This window comes from Macaca mulatta, chromosome 2 (assembly GCF_049350105.2).
Source record: "Macaca mulatta isolate MMU2019108-1 chromosome 2, T2T-MMU8v2.0, whole genome shotgun sequence".
Classification (NCBI taxonomy): Eukaryota; Metazoa; Chordata; class Mammalia; order Primates; family Cercopithecidae; genus Macaca; species Macaca mulatta.
This window is the reverse complement of record NC_133407.1, coordinates 98,606,289-98,622,502: the sequence shown is the minus strand read 5'-3', so window position 1 is coordinate 98,622,502 and position 16,214 is coordinate 98,606,289. Positions and strand designations below refer to the sequence as shown.

The 16,214-nt window shown below is 38.3% G+C and overlaps 2 long non-coding RNA genes across 2 annotated transcripts in view; both read right to left on the bottom strand.

The window, feature by feature from the left end:
- LOC144339096 (uncharacterized) overlaps nt 1–16,214 on the bottom strand; it is a 112,417-nt gene that overhangs the window by 30,482 nt on the left and 65,721 nt on the right. The window lies entirely within an intron of this gene.
- On the bottom strand, nt 946–5,864 carry LOC114676314 (uncharacterized). The gene is made up of 4 exons (XR_003727234.2): nt 5,761–5,864; nt 5,074–5,214; nt 4,125–4,360; nt 946–1,279 (listed from the first exon to the last, which is right to left on the bottom strand). It is a non-coding gene; the product is annotated as an uncharacterized LOC114676314 (long non-coding RNA).

Genomic DNA, 16,214 nt, shown 5'->3' with positions numbered 1-16,214 from the left:
GTTGTAACCTAAACAACCCTGAGCGTTCGTTCTTAGGGTTTTGTTCTGGTTTCCTATTAAATTTGTTGTATTTTTTTGTCTTAGCAGCAGTTGGATCCAGATTAAGCAGGCAGCTAGGGAGATGGCTTTTCTTGTTACCCTACCAATCCTGTAAATCTTTGTATAAATTCCTTACACCAAAGGGGTTCTTTGCAAGCATAAAAGAGTGATTCCTATTAACAGTGAAGTTGCAAGAGGCTCTCAGGGGAAGTAAGAACTAGATTAACATGTCACTGGGTAGAGCAAGGTGAGAATATCCACATCTTACTGTGAAAGGATAGTAGGTTTACCGCAGAGGAGCAGTTCATTAAGTTCTCATATTTTGGTCTCAGGATCCAGGTGAGTTGCCCACCAAGAATAAGGCTTTGAGCCAGTGACAGAGGCCATTTCACAGGTTATGGAGAAGTGTCCAGGTAAGGGTAAGTAGGCTGCTTCTCATGGCTCAAAGTAACTTCTGTTGGGCAAGGAATTGACTCTGGTCTGAGACTGCACTGCTCCAGCTGGATAAGGAAACTTTGACAACTTTCGGAATGTACTATTTCCCGGTGATTTTTCTTCTTGCGGAGAGTTGTAGAACAAGATCACAAACTGATTAACTTCAGAACTTAAGTGGAAGCTGAGTTCCTAGACACAACAAATGTCTACAGCCAATGTTATAGCCCTAATTGTCATAAACAAAGATTGTAAAAACTGGAGTGATACCTGGGAAGGCTTAGATGAGCCCATGATTAGAAGATCCACAACATAGCTGGAGTTACTTCAGATAACTCCGCACCATCCCTCTCATTTCCACTGGATGTAAGTATAGATTCATCCAGGGTACTATGTAAACGCCGGGCCAGGGAAGAGAAAAACTACATTCAGAATTCATTGCAGGACTGTTGACAGAGATAGACGACCGGATTTGTTGGTGGGTGGTGGGGGTGGGGGCATGGAGGGAGGATATGTAGATCTGGTCATTAAGATCACCTGATTGACTGACAGCATGGTAGGATGGAGCTGATTTTAAAGTTCTAACGCCAATGGCTAAGGTGGGCTTTAATATGTGTTTGTCTGGCTGATGACAACAAGGACCCAGCTCTGTCCCACACTGCACAGCACGAAGGAGCCAGGCTGCTGTTGGCTTAACGTAGGGTAACACTTCTCAAATCGGAGTTCCCAGTTGTTAAAGGCAATAGTTTAGATAACTCTTAAAAATTCTGGAGGACTCCCAAAAAGTTTTTGTTTATGTGGGTGGTATCTAGAAAAAATTAAAATATTTATTAATTCATTTAGTAAATGATAATTGTCCTTGGGAAAAGGGCCCTCAGCAGATATCAAATAATAATATCATGTATTTAATAAATTAATCTGATATCTTCTGCAGCTATCAAATGATAATAATATTATGGCGAGGAGTTATCTGAAGTAACTCCAGCTGTGTTGGGGATCTTCTAAACATAGGCTCATCCAGGCCTTCCCAGATATCACTCTAGTTTGCACAATCTTTGTTTATGCCAATTAGGGCCATGACATTGACTGTAGACTCTTGGTGTGTCTAGGAATTCAGCTTCCATTTAAGTTGTATCTATTGATATTCTTATATTAGCAATTAAAGCTAAGGGAAATTAACATATTTATTAATTAAATTAATTAATATTTAGTAATTTATTTAATTTATTAATTGATTTATTAAATATATATTATTATTTGATATCTGCTGAGGTTATCAAATAATGGATGAATAATTTAATAATAATAAAAGCCCATTATATGTTACAATAAATAACATATTTTACCAAAAAATCCCTGCATTTTTACTAAATCAAAAACTTGGTAAGAATGACAGTGTTTTATATTCTTACAAATCTCGTTAATGTGTGGCTTGAATCAAAGACACCTGGATTCTCATATTTGCTTCTGCATTCAATCTGTGAAATATGTTGTTTAGTTGAAATATACGAGGAATATCTGGCCTCACATAGATATGTAACAGGGTAAAAATATGAGTGTTTTAAAAGCCTTTTCAGATAATTGTGGATATTTCTTAACACTTCTTCAAAATTTGACAAGTGATAGTTTCTTAAAAGTTAATTACAGTAGAGTCCAAAACCATGCCAATAAACTTTTCATACTCCATTACATTACAATCCATTTATCTATCCTGCACTTTGAATAGATCTTTTACTATGCATGATTTTGTAACAATATGCGTTGGTCAATAGGAAAATATTGGTTTACTGAGTTACACAAATCTTCCAAATAGTGACACATTTCCTTATAGTGTATAAAAAGATAAATTCATTAATATCCCTACCATCTTATCAGAAACGTTTTTAAATATTTAGAAACTATTAAACTTATGGGTATAAGTTTTCTAATTTTTACTTGAAAACTTGCATTTTATCATTTGCTAAAAATATTGCGAGTTGTTTTCCCTAAACTATTGGGCTCACTTAACGCATCTCTGGGAAAGCTGTGTGCCAAACACCTAAGTCTGGGCAACCATCGTGTGTGTTAGTCGTTCTTAAGAGTAAATATGGTATTCAATGAAAAAAAGCAGCTGCTTTAGCTCCGTAACTCAATTTCACAAGTGATTGTCCTCAAGACAGTATCTGAACTTTAGTATGCAGCAGAAGTGGTTTGCATGTAATTCCCATTTTGTCGCTTAGAATATTATAAAGTTGTATATTTTTACTGCTTCATCATGGACATTAAATGAAATTGGCTTTTTACTTTTCCTTTTTTTTTTTTTTTTTTTTTTGAGACGGAGTCTTGACCTGTCACCCAGGCTGGAGTACAGTGGGGTGATCTCAGCTCACTGTAACCTCCACCTCCCAGGTTCAAGCGATTCTCCTGCCTCAGCCTCCCTAGTAGCTGGGATTACAGGTGGGTGCCACTACGCCCAGCTAATTTTTGTATTTTTAATAGAGGCAGGGTTTCACCGTGTTGGTCAGGCTGGTCTTGAACTCCTGACCTCGTGATCCTTCTGCCTCAGCCTCCCAAAGTGCTGAGATGGCTTTTTTTTTTCTTCTTTGCAGAAAATGCATGATGATGAATAACATAATGCCTTCTGTAACAGTTTGGAGTCATGTTCAGATTCCAGCAGTTTCACCCATTGCTATGGTCTGAACATTGGTGTCCCCCCAAAATTCATATGTTGAAACCTAATACCCCATGTGATAGTATTAAGAGTTGAGGACTTCAGGAAATCAGTAAGCCATAAGAACTGCCCACTTCATGATTAGAATTCACACCCTTATAAAAAAGGTTGAAGAGAGCTGCTTTGCTCCTTCTGCCATGGGGGCCGTGGGAGGGTACAGCTCAAAGTTTCTGTCCTTGGGGAATGCGCCCTCAGCAGACATCAACTCTGCTAGAGCCTTCATCTTGTACTTCAGATTAACTGCAAGCAGATCTGTGAGCCATAAATTTTTGTTGTTTATAAAGTACTCAATCTACGGTATTTTGTTATAGCAACCTGAACAAACAAAAACACCCAGTATTGCTTTTGCACCCTCAGTGCAAATGTCAACAGAATGCAAAAGGCAAATAACATCTTGGTTTTACTGCAAACCACGTAGACCCTAGTAACAGGACTCAGGAACCCCAAGGGATCCACAGACCACACTTTGAGAATCACTTACATAAGGACAGTTTGAGGTTTCCTGAGAATTTATAAATTTTGTGTAATCATCTTTATGATAAACTAAAATATATGTGTACAAACACACTGTAGGCCACCTCCCAGTTTGAACAGTGCCACATGCCTAAAGGCCCACATGACATGGTGTCTGGCTCTGTGGGTATCACATTTGGAAGCAGTGCAAATAGGAAAGTGCGTGGAAATACAAGGAGACTGAACTGATAAGAAACTGGGCTGTGGCAAACCAGACCACACTCATGGAAGAGGAGCTTATTGCATGGCTCCCAACTTACTAGCAGTAGGGATATTTGAAAATATTCAATTAAAAAATTTTCCACTTCTAAGACCAGAAATCTAATGGAATTAGATGCCCATTTTATGTGCCCATTTTAGATATTTTAAATAATTTAGATAAATTAGGTAATTAGATGCCAAATTTAGATAATGTTGTAAGAGTCCTTACCTGCAAATAGCGAAACAGCTGATGGAGTTAGAAAGAAGCACCTCATTAAAACTGGTAGTTGAGATCAGAACTATGAGTTCTGGTTATCCCAAACTGAGAAACAAAGTCTTTTGACAATATAATTTTAGGCTAGATGTGGTGGTTCACGCCTGTAATCCCAGCATTTTGGGAGGCCAAAGTGGGAGGATGGCTTGAGCCCAGGAGTTCCAGACCAGGGCTATAGTGAGAGCCCATCTCTACAAAAAAGTTTTAAAAATTAGCTGAGCATGGTGGTGCGTGTTGTCCCAGTTACTCCGGAGGCTGAGGCAGGAGGATCACTTGAGCTCAGGAGTTCAAGGCTGCAGTGGACTATGATTTTATATATATATATAATTTTACATACAGCATTCTCTGTATAAGTGTTACTAAATTTAAAATGTGGAAATACAATCAGTAAAAAACTAATATTAAGAACTTTCTACTGTTTCAACACTGGCAATTTGCTTTCCACAAGACATTGCCACATTAAGTTAATGTTGCCGCTTTTATTTTGATCAGTGTTGTAGTTTGTTTGTATTTAATCTAGAAAGTTTATTTGAACTTTATAACTGAACAAAAACCATAGGCATATACTTTTTTACTTGTACTGTGAGATTATAATACAAATAATTTGAGTCCACACTGGTGATCCGTGAGAATTATCAGCCCTCTAGAATGAGCGCACATAGGACTCTCTGATGATGTAGAGAATGAGAAGGTCGCTAATGGCAAGAATGAGAACGGCATGGTGGCTGGTAGGCATTTTACGGACCAGAATGCTCCCTGACAGTGCCCCAAGGGTTTCTCTGTTTCACTGATAGCAAATTTTAGGCAGATGGGAAGGGCCCCTGCAGATTCAAAGGTACCGCTCATAGTCAACAGTGCTCTTGGGAGGAGTTGGAGATGGGCAAGCAAAGGCAGCCACTGTTACTAGGAGAAGCCAAGTGGGGTGGTATTCCAGGGGCTTGAGAGCAGTGACCAATGTGTGGTGGTGTCCCTCTTATAGGTGGATGACTCAGATCCAGGCAGGCCGACCCTTCGCCAAGAGCCAGGGGAAGAATTCAAGCAGAACCTGCGTATCATATGCTTACATTTAACAGTTTTAAATCACAAAGAGTTGAACAGCATGTTTTCTATCCTCCTTCCTTGACAAATATATGTTCATAATGATTAGATAGAAAAATACATGTAAAGTCCAAAGTTTCTAATTGACTGAAAGCTGGCAAAACATCAAAGATGACTGAACAAAATTATTATCCCATGTGCTGGGAGTTCTGTTGATGGACCTGTGGTGTTTGGATGAATAATCAATTAAGATATTAACAATTCATAAATTATATGCTTTTTTATAAAATTTACTTTTTCCTTTATTCTGGCAAAATCAGTAACTACGTTATGATACAATTTTCATGAATTTGTGTTCTAGGGAAGGTAATGGTCTCAAGCTGCATTTACAATATGATATACATATATAATATGATATAATCATACTATATATGATATGATATATAAATATGATATGATATAGGATATGATATGATAGCCATGAAATAAATGTGGCTGTTTCAATTTAAATTATAGAAAATTTAAAATTTCGTTCCCCAGTTGTACCAGTCACCTTTCAGATACTCAGTAGTCACAAGTGGCTAGTGGTTACTGTATAGGACAGTGTAGATATAGAGCATTTTCATCATTGCTTAAAGTTCTACAGTCATGCACCAAATAATGATGTTTCAGTCAATGACAGACCACAGAGACAACGGTGGTCCCATCGGATTCTAACGGAGCTGAAAAATTCCTATTACCTAGTGATAGTGCAGCAATGGTAACATCATAGTGCAATGCATGACTTACATGTATGTGGTTATGCTGGTGTAAACAAATTGCGCTGCCAGTTGTATAATAAAAGTATAGCACATCCAGTTATGTATAGTACATAACACTTGATAATAAATGACTATGGTACTGGTTTATGTATCTACTATCCTTTTTGCTGTTGTTTTAGTCTACTCTTTCTACTTATAAAAAAAAAAGTTGAAAGAGTAGACTAAAACAACAGCAAAAAAAGGCCGGGCGAGGTGGCGGGCGCCTGTAGTCCCAGCTACTCGAGAGGCTGAGGCAGGAGAATGGCGTAAACCCAGGAGGCGGAGCTTGCGGTGAGCTGAGATCGCGCCACTGCACTCCAGCCTGGGCGACAGAGCGAGACTCCGTCTCAAAAAGGAAAAAAAAAAAAAAGTTATCTGGAAGATATCCTCAGGCAGGTCCTCCAGGAAGGATTCGAGAAGAAGGTATTGTTTTCAGAGGAGATGACAGCTCCGTGCTTGTTATTGCCCCTGAAAACCTTCCGGTGGGACAGGAGGGGAGGCAGAAGACAGTGATACCGATTATTCTGACCCTGTGTAGGCCTAGGCTAATGTGTGTATTTGTGTCTTCGTTTTTAACAAAAAAGTCGAAGAAGAAAAATTAAAAATTTCAAAAATAGAAAAAGCTTATAAAATAGTATATAAAGAAACAAAATATTTTTGTACCACTATACAATGTTTGTGTTTTAAGCCAAGTGTCATTACTAAAGAGTCAAAAATTTTAAAAAATTTAAAAGTTTATAAAGTAAAACAAAGTAAGTTAAGGTTAATTTGTTACGGAAGAAATAAAAGTATTTTAAAATAAATTTAGTGTCGTCTAATGGACAGTATTTATAAAGTGTAAAGTAGAATACAGTAACATCCTAGACCTTCACGCTCACTCACCACTCAGGCACTGACTCACCCACAGATATTTCCAAGCCTGCAAGCTCAATTCATGGTAAATGCCTTATACAGGTGTACTTTAAAAAAATCTTTTATATTGTATATTTACTGTAGCATTTCTGCATTTAGGTACGTTTAGATACACAAATATCATTGTGTTACATTGCCTACATTGTTCAGTACAGTAACATGCTGTGCAGATTGGCAGCCTAGGAGCAATACACTATACCATATTGCCCAGGTGTGTAGTAGGCTACACTCAAGGTTTATGTAAGTACACTCCATGATGTTTGCGCAATGATGAAATTGCCTAACAATGCATTTCTTAGGACATATCTGTTGTAAAGCAACATATAACTGTATTAAATTGCACTGATCTAAAGGATTAAAAATTAAAATATAATTGCATTGAAATTATCCCGAATTGAGTATACTTAATAAAAATATAATTGCAGTAAATATAAAAGATAAAAAACTAAAATTATTTTTATATATTTTTTCCATAAGTTTTTTAAAAATATTCAAATTGATTATTTAAATTTAAAGACACAATCTAAATGGTAGTGAATGAATATCAGTATTTTAATAAAATATTTAAATAAAGCTGAAAAATCTTTTAATTTTTAAATTTTAATTAAATATCAGATTTTTATACAATTAAAGCTATTCACAATTTTAATGTTCAATGTCCATCTACTTGACAATGTAAAGAACCATTATCAAACTTCCATGTATTATAGGTAGACATATATACACACACACATTTAATAGTGATGTGAAATGTTTAATATTGCAAAATGTTCCCCAGGCATCTTGTGCAATTGTTTTGAATAGTGCATTAATTTGTGAGAATCTTTGAAACCATGAATTGGCACACAAAAAGAAGAAAGAAAATGGATACTTAGCACTACTGGAAATTGATACTTCATTATACAAAATGCTCAAACGGAGGGATTTCACAAGTTAATCAATGTGTCTTTTCTCTTATATGGGCACTTCTGTCATTAAAAATGTTCTCCACATATCAAAGCAGTGAGTCTTATCATAAGATAAGACTCAATGATAGCAGTAGCACAACCCACACACCTTCTCATCATCTGAACACGGTGTCCTTTTGTTTCAAGAACACGGGGCAAGAGTTGTGAAGACACACTTCCCTACATGAGTTGTTGGGTGGATGTTAAGGTTATGGGTTATACTGCACCAGTAACAGAGGCAGCCATGTGTTTCTTTATAAATATGTTTTGTTGTGTGTTTGTGTTTACGTGGAGCCCACTAAAGCACAGGCTCAGGGTGGGAACCCTTCTTGCAAGGACCAATGGCATCTCTGTGTTAGGGAATTGGGATAGAAGACTGGGATTTTCATCCCAGCACGCTGCTGACCACTTTTAGTTTTTGTTTTTTTTTTTTTCTGGTTCCTTACACTCAGGCCCTGCTTCTCCAGAAAAGTTGATGCCTAACCAATGGACACAATGGTTGGAGTATTAGAAGTTTCAAAATTTATTTATTCAATTATTTAAAAAATACTTATATAGTGCTTACGAACAACTATATACTTTAAATGTGTTCATTCACTTAATTCCCATAATAACTTTGTGAAGCATGTACTACTGTTATTTAATTTCATATGTGAGGAAACTGAGGCACAGAAAGATTAAATAACATGCCCAAGATCAATCAGCTTGTATGTGGAGAAGCCAGGCTTCCAATCCAGGCAGTCCTGCTCTACAGTTCATCATCTTAGCCACACTATCAATTTGCTCCTCTTTTTACAAGAATTCTTTCTTTCCCATTTAAAAATATATTTTTAAATTTTGATAGTTAATATATTCCTATAGCTTAAACAAAAAGCAAAATGATATAAAAATATGCATCAAGTGCTGAGACAACTGGGTATCCACATGCAAAGGAATAAAATTGGACACCCCCACCTCACACCATATACAAAACTTAACTCCAAATGGGCTAACAAACTAAATGTAAGAGCTCAAACTATAAAGCTCTTATAAGAAAACATGGGCAAATCTTATCACCTTGGATTTGGCAATGGATTCTTAGATACACCATCCAAAGAAAGAGCAACAACAATAAAAAGCACAGATAAATTGAACTTTGGGAGGCCGAGGCAGGAGGATCACTTGAAGCCAGGAGTTCAAGACCAGCCTGGCCAACGTGGTGAAACTCCGTCTCTACTAAAAATACAAAAACTGGCTGGGTGTGGTGGCAAGTGCCTGTAATCCCAGCTACTCAGGAGGCTGAAGTGAGAGAATTACCAGAACCCAGGAGGTGGAGGTTGTAGTGAGCCGAGATCACACCACTGCACTCCAGCCTGGGCTACAGAGTGAGAATCCATCTCCAAAAAAAAAAAAAAAAAATTTAAACTTTTATGTATCACAAAACATTATTGAGAAAGTGAAAAGATACTGGTGAAAGAAAAAAATTTCAGTTAAACAGGAGGAATAAATTCAAGAGATTTGTTCCACAGTTAATTTGTTATTAACCACAATTAATAACAATATATTATATATCTGAAAATTGCTGAGAGAGTACATTTTAAAATTTTTCTCCACAAAAAAATGATAAGTATGGAAGGTAATACATATGTTAAACAGCTGGATTTAGCCATTTCACAATGTGTATATATGTCAAAAGTATGCTGTACACCCTAAATATATAACATTTTTAAAAATTTGTTGATTAAAAAAATTAAGGCATGCTGAAAGTTAAAAACGAAAGTGAAAAGTCAACCTATAGAATGGGAGAAAATACTCGCAAATTACATATCTGATAAGGGCCTAATATCTAGCATATACAAAGAATGCATAAAACTCAACAACAAAAATATTTAAAAACCCAGTTTTGAAAATGGGGAAATGACTTAAATTGACATTTCTTCCAAGAAGATATACCAATGGGCAACATGCACATGAAAAGATGGTCAACATCATTAATCTGTAGGGAAATGCAATTCAAAACCACAATGAGATACCACCTAACACCCACTAGGATAGTCACAATAAAAAATTTTAATTTTTAAAAAAAGTCTTGGCAAGAATATGGAGAAATTGGAACCCTCACACATTACTGATGGGAATATCAAATGGTGCATCCACTGTGGACGACAGTTTGGTGATTCCTCAAAAAGTTAAACAGAATTGCCATGCAATCCAGAAATCCCACTGCTAGTTATGTACCCCAAAGAGCTGCAAGCACGTGCTGAAACACATACTTAGACGTGAGTGTTCATAGCAGTACCCTTCTTAATAGCCGAAAGGTGGATACAATGCAAATGTTCATCAAGTGATGAATGGATAAGCAAAACGTGGTATCTAAGTACCATGTAATATTACTCAGCCATAGAAAAGAATGAAGTACTGATACATGCTACATTATATGTGAAATTTTAAAATATTATGCTAAGTGAAAAAAGCCGACAGAAAAGGTCACATATTGTATGATTCTAGTGATATGAAATATCCAGAATGGGTAAAGCCATAGAGACAGAAAGCAGATTAGGAGTTGCCAGGAGCTAGGGGGAAGAGAGAATAGGGAATGACTGCGTAGTGAGTATGAGATTTTCTTCTGGGATAATGAAAATGTTTACAACTAAATAGTGGTAATGCTTGTATAACATTGTGAATGTAATAAATGCCACTGAATTAAACACTTTAAAATGGTTAATTGTATGCTACATGAATTTCACTTTTTTTTAAAGTATGCATTGAGATATCATGCCTCCACTCCTGTCCCTCATCTTTCACCTTCTCCACATTTCCTTTTTCCTTCCAAGGCTGAAGGATGGAAACAGCATTCTGCCTTCAAAGAGAAAGACAGGCAAAGCCCCAGCAGACGTGTATTGCCCCAAGTTTCAGACCCCACAGAATATACAGAAGAGCACTCAAGATGGGACTCTACTAAACATTTAATATAGAAATAATGCCAATTCTACATTAATTCTTCTACAATATTGAGGAGAGGAAAATAGTCCCCCACTCATTCTCATTAAGGCCAGCATCACCCTGAAACCAAAACTAAACAAAGACACTGTAAGAAAACGATAGACCAATATCCTTCACGAAAACTGATGCGAAATTTGAAACAAAATTTTACCAAACAACCAACAATATATAGAAAGGACAATACATTATGACCAAATGGGATTTACACAAGTTAAACAGTACTGGGTTGGTTGAACACTCCAAAATCAACAATGTAATTTGCCATATTAACAGATTAACAGCAACAGCAATATATGATCATCTCAACGGATGCAGAAAAGCCATTTGACAAAATCTAAACACCTTCCTGATTAAAAAAAAAAGTTCTTAGAAAACTAGGAATAGAAAGGAACTTCCTCCACCTGACAGAGGCTGAGTACAAAATACCTAAAGCTAACATTGTATTAAATGCTTTTCCCCTAGTACCAGGGACTAAACAAGGATGTTGGCTCTCCCCGTCCGTATTCAACAGCATATGGGAGGTTTTATCTGGGGCAATCAGGCAAGACAGAGAAATAAGGTTATCCATATTGGAAAAGGAGAAATAAAACTGTTCTTATTTGCAGGTGACATGATCATTCATGTAGAAAGAATGGAATCTACAAAAAGCTGCTATATATAACTAATACATGAGTTTAACAGTGTTGCACAATACAAAATTAATATATGCAAATCTACTTTATTTCTATATTATAGAAATTAAAATTTAAAAATACTATTTACAAGGTTTCAAAGTATGTGAAGCACTTAGGAATAAATCTGACAAAAGATGTGCAGTATCCATACCCAGAAAACCACAAAACACTATTGGGAGACATTAAAGAAAACCTGCATAAATGAGAGAACCCCCACAGGAGGAGGGGGAGCCTGGTTCTTTGGCAGTGTCCTGGCCTCAATGGGGCCTGCTTAAATGGTCAAATCTGAACTACAGTCAGTCAGTTATAAACCAGAAGAAGTATGCAGACAAAGCTTCGTCAGTGAGCTTAGGCTGACATGTTCTTCCCTTTTGTATGGCTTATGGGGGATGCCTATGAGCTGATTGCAGAGGTAGGTATGTAATGGAAAGAACATGGGCTTTAGGGCCAAGCCTACCTAAGTTAAATCCCAGTGCTGCCACTTCAGCTGCTTGACCCTTAGTTAAGTTGCCATCCTCTGAGCCTCCATTTCTTTATCAGTAAAGTCGTGACTACAGCAATACCGGCAGATACTGGCCAGAGGCTCACTAATCTCTTCCTGGCATCAAAAAAAGCCACATTTCCCAGTCTCTCTTACGGTTAGTTTGGGGCCATATGATTAATTACGGCTAATATAATCAAGTGATGTGACAAATAACAGTTTCAGACTTGGTCGTAAAACCTCAGTTTAACCAATCATGTTCTTTCTCTCCCTGAGGCCATGGCTGGAAATGAAAGCCTCTGAGATGGCAGAGCCATGTGATAGAAGGAGCCTGGATCCCTGGGTTACTGCCTGGACCACAGCTGCTCAGGAGAGCTGCTTGACTCAATGGACTGTGACATGAACAAGAATTAAATGTTGTGAAGTCACTGAGACTTTGGATTTGTTACAGCAATTAGCATAACTATTAACTTACCTTGCAGGGCTGGTGTTGGTGTTCTTTATGGCATATCCATCCTGTGGGTCAGTTTCCTCTGCCTTTGAATAGGGTCTAGCACATAATAGGCGCTCACATAATTGTGATTACAGTTTTCAGGAGAGCTCCTCCTTCTCTCCAACCTGCTGCCGCCTTCCCTTTAAGATACTGCCAAGTACTAGCATCTCAGATACTTTGGCTGCTTAAACCTGTTTGATATCACTTAGGGACAGAGAGTTCAAAATGAGGGCACAAAAATGGTGAGAGCTAAGATAGAGACAATTTTTACAAAGCTTCAAATGGACAGATAAATGTACAACAATAAAATTTATGGACTTCCTGTAGTCACTTGGAAATTTCCTGCTCACAACCTGCCACCTTTCTCCCCACTACAACAGCTTTTGCTGCTGTGTGTGGTGGCTCATGCCTATAACCACAGCTATTCAAGAGGCTATGGTGGGAGGAGGATCATTTGAGGCCAGGAGTTTGAGACAAGCCTGGGCAACACAGTGAGATCCTGCCTCAAAAAAATAAATTAATAACTTATATGGCTACTTTATTTTAAAATAAAATATGTATATGATCTTCCTCAAGTTGTTTAAGCTAATTGACTGCTCTTCACTTACCATTTGAACCACCTATTTTACTCTACAGCATGTTTTCACTTTGACAAAAAATAAAATCATCAGGGGAATAGAAATATTAAGGTCATAGACGTCTCAACAATAAAACAGGTACTGCTGAGAGCAGAGATAAGGAGAGAAGTAGAAACCAACTTCTTATTCCTCAGCATATCTCTAGAAACTGCCATCTCTGTATTACTGGCAGCTTATCCAAACCCACAGTGTCAATAAACAGGATGAGGATTCCATCTTTGGATGGCTGGCAAATGAAAAATATGCTCTTGTGTTTTACAGTGAGTGTCAAAAGTGATATATGAGGGGAGCCCGGAATCCCTTTTCTGTCTCCATGGAGGTATCTGCCAAGTCCTTTCCTAAGTGAGAAGCCAAACTTAAGCCAACCCTCCCTAGGCACACTCCAAGGAAATACCAGGGCCAGAAATAAGGCTGCCTGAGAGGAGGACCTGTGGTAGCCAGAGGCTTACTCAGGAGCAAATCCTTTACCTTCATGGGGAAGGAAAGCGATTCACCTAAAAACACTGTAAAACTCTGAACACAAGGATTGATTCACTTTGTCTACCAAACCCTTCATTTTGGGTAGTGAGAAACAGTATAAATTGAGTACCTTTATACATTCTTACCGAGCTAAGCTTTGTGGAGGATACAAAGGTGACCTCTGTTCCCAAGAAATCAGAAATTGCAAACTCAGATGCTTGTAAGAGCCAGAGAGGTAACATGACTGAGTGAAGAGACTGGATATAAGAAAGCCACTACCATTCAGCCTCAGAGTCCAGGAGACAGCAGAGACTGAAGCAGCTGGGGCACCTGGAGACCCCACGTCTCTTTTCAAAGGTGCAGCCACCATTCAGCTCCAGAAGGTTATTTCCATGAAGGCCCAATATTTCTAGACGTTACGATTTGCGAAGAAAATCCAGAAATAAAGGTTTTCATTCAAAATAGTCCCCCCCCCTTTTTTTTTTGAGACAGAGTCTCGCTCTGTCACCCAGGCTGGAGTGCAGTGGTGCCATCTCAGCTCACTGCAGCCTCCGCCTCCCGGGTTCGAGTGATTCTCCTGCCTCAGCCTCCTGAGTAGCTGGGACTACAGGCGCCTGCCACAAGGCCTGGCTAATTTTTTGTATTTTTAGTAGAAATGGGGTTTCACCATGTTAGCCAGGCTCGTCTCGAACTACTGGCTTCAAGTCATCCTCCCACCTTGGCCTCCGAAGGTGCTGGGATTACAGGTGTGAGCCACCTCGCGCAGCCAAAATCGCCCTGTTTTTAAAGATAGATAAGTGACTATGTTTTCCAAATTCTGTGCCCTTCTAACTTTGTGAGCCAAACAAGACATCTCTGTGGGCTGGACTCAGTCCTTGGGTTTCCTGCATGCACCTGGATCCTAGATTTGTAGTTCACACACTCCAAAGATTTCAGGGGGGAAATTGGGTTTTGGCACATCCATAAAATTGCATCGCAATTATTTACCTCCAAAGAACTCTTGTCAAATCCCAGAGCCAGGGGGAAACTTAGAGTTCAAGTTTAACTTTTAAGCTTAACTTTCTCATTTTACAAAAGAGGAAACTGAAGTCCCTCTTTTAATGGCAACTAAGGCCCTGCTTAAGGTGAGGTTTTTGTCAGCCTGCTGAGAGCCACCATATATATTTGGAAAACAAATAAGGCAGTTACTGGCTAAAGTCACTGTCTTTCTTGCCACATGCTAGTGAGGCCACGCCTCAGGCTCCTGGAATGCAGTTTTTGTGCCTGGGCTGTTGGCTGTTTCTAGGTGAGCGCCCTGGCCCTGAGAACCTTGTTTGCCCCCAAGCCCGCTAGAAATGTTTTACAGTCCTGTGGGGGGCTGGGGAGGGGGTTGGGTTAAATGTGAGGATAACATTTTCATTCGTGACAAAATGAGACCAGACCAGAGAGAGGGTTATGAAGGGTCTGAATAGCTCCCTCCAGAAGATTTTTGAGCAAATTAGCATTCAGCAGTGATTTAAGAGCTAGGGAGGTCATCTTGTCCATCCCTCCACCTCCAAGGAGACTTATCTTTGCTTTCCATCCTCTGGGAGTTTCTGAAGGCAAGAAAAGGCCACTTCTGCCACCAGACCACTAGTCTGTCTTTGGCCATACCTAAGAGAAGAACAACTTTCAACTTCGTAATGTGGATATATTTTTAAAATTCCATTAGGAAGTTGTAAAGTAATGAAATACTCCACGTAGAAAAATCTGAAATATAAATAAAAGCATATAGAAGGAAAAATAACCATAATTGAATAATCCAGAAACAATCTGGTATCATATTTATTTATTTTTATTTTTTGAGATGGAGTCTCGCTCTTGTCGTCCAGGCTGGAGTACAATGGCGCAATCTCTGCTCACTGCAACCTCCACCTCCTGGGTTCAAGCAATTCTCCTGCCTCAGCCTCCTGAGTAGCTGGGATTACTGGGGCCCACTACCATGCCTGGTTAATTTTTGTATTTTTAGTAGAGACAAGGTTTTACCATGTTGGCCAGGCTGGTCTCGAACTCCTGACCTCAGGGGATCCCTTTGCCTCGGCCTCCCAAAGTGCTGGGATTACAGGCGTTAGCCAGCACACCTGGTCCATATTTGTATTTGAGGTACATATACAATTATATATATATATAAAACATGCGGCAAGATATAATATTTATATACCTATACTTTATAATTTTAAAACTTAAGATTATATTTATACCCTTTGGTAATCTGTTTTCCACTTTACTGTGAATATTTTTATACATTTTAATTATTATTCTTTTTTTTTTATAGCTTTACAATATCCCACGACTTTGAATATCAGACTTTATTTTGGTGGTTCCTTTGAGGGGATCAAAAACTGCTTAGCCAGGGAGTTTCTCATAAAATTTAATGCTAGAGTCTTGAATCTTTTCCTGAAAAAAAAAAACATAAATAACTGCTTTTGATATCTCCCAAAGCGTGGTCATGGTGAGGCAGAGTCTCTGAAGTGGAGAGGGGAGCGATGGACACAGATTTAAGTCACAGTAGCTTCCTGGGACACTCACTAAGTAATTTTCAAAAATCATTTGGTCCTCTCACTGGGATACTTGTCCTGAAACACTCACACTGAACAAAGAAA